The sequence below is a fragment of the Sapajus apella genome, unplaced genomic scaffold, assembly GCF_009761245.1.
Source record: "Sapajus apella isolate SASKATOON/1434 unplaced genomic scaffold, GSC_monkey_1.0 scaffold5414, whole genome shotgun sequence".
NCBI classification, from domain to species: Eukaryota; Metazoa; Chordata; class Mammalia; order Primates; family Cebidae; genus Sapajus; species Sapajus apella.
The window spans coordinates 3,393-4,564 of record NW_022442338.1 but is presented as its reverse complement, the minus strand read 5'-3'; the positions used below and the strand labels follow the sequence as shown (position 1 = coordinate 4,564).

The following is a 1,172-nucleotide window of genomic DNA, read 5'->3' as shown; positions in this document are numbered from 1 at the left end:
GGTGATGCTAATTCATGCTCCTGTAGCAGCATATGTGAGGAGACATTTCTCCAAATCCTTGTCAACTCTTAGTTTTATCTCTCCCTAAAAATTCCATCACTGTGGTTAGTCTTTCATTTGTATAGCATCTTTCTTAAAATGTTTAACCAAAAATTTTGTTTTAATCTAATGATGCAGGCCAGTAGGTTTGTGTACGCCCATCTGACCCCAGCCATGTAAGTAATCATTGATCAAAATATCACTATGCCACATGACTGTCCTTAACAACAACTACTTAAGTTATTAAAATGAAAAGGATGACTGATATACACTTGAGTCTTGGATACTATGTGATCACTTCTCTATGTTGCCTCTTTGAAGCATCACAATCGCTTTGAGGCATTTTTAGTTTGGTTCTATTCATTATACAGGTGAGGAATGTGAGTCTCAGTTAAGTAAATTATTCACGAGACACACCCACAGCTGGATCCCTATAACACCAAAGGCTAATCTATTAACTAACACGCTGCACTGCCTGTAGTGGCAAAGTAGACTTGCCGTATCAAACAGAATCCCCCAGTCCTCAGTTGTACCATTCAGTAAGCATCAGCACACCATGAAGTGTGCTCCCTGTTGTGTTGCGGGGACATAAAATCTCTCCCACGCCTCTGTATCCACCCATTCTGTCCTGTCCAGTGAAGATCTGTTCTGTTCCATTGGTCTACATCTCTGTTTCGGTACCAGTACCATGCTGTTTTGATTACTGTAGCAGTAGACTACTTTTCTAACCAGGTTTTCAGTATTCATTGAGAGAAACAGAACGTTGTGCAAACAATCCGCAGCACGACGTGCCCCTCATAAAGCTTTGTTTCTGTGTTGCAGGTAGTGCCGGTGTTCCCTCTGAAGTGTGACTCTGGTAAGTATTCTGGAATTATTGTCAAGAAAACAAAGCTGGTTTCAATGTGCAGTGCCACCCTGATTCTGGGATTGTGACAAGAGTAAGCAGAGTGAAAGTGTTTTTAAAAACCTGAATTTCCCAGAGAAAAATCGTGGCCACATTGTGAGGCAGCAGCTGTGCTCCCTTTTGGGTGGCACTGAGTTGAGTGCTTGAGGATTGGCAGTGTCTTGTGTGAGGCTGCATCATGTGATGTGAATGTACATCATCCACCGCTGGGACATCATCCACTGCTGGG

At 42.6% G+C, this 1,172-nt stretch overlaps 1 long non-coding RNA gene across 1 annotated transcript; it reads left to right on the top strand.

Annotated features, from left to right (window-relative positions):
* Positions 1-6: 6 nt before the first annotated feature.
* LOC116547902 lies at positions 7-925 on the top strand. Its single transcript, XR_004267225.1, has 2 exons — positions 7-215; positions 862-925. It is a non-coding gene; the product is annotated as an uncharacterized LOC116547902 (long non-coding RNA).
* The last annotated feature ends 247 nt before the right edge of the window (positions 926-1,172 follow it).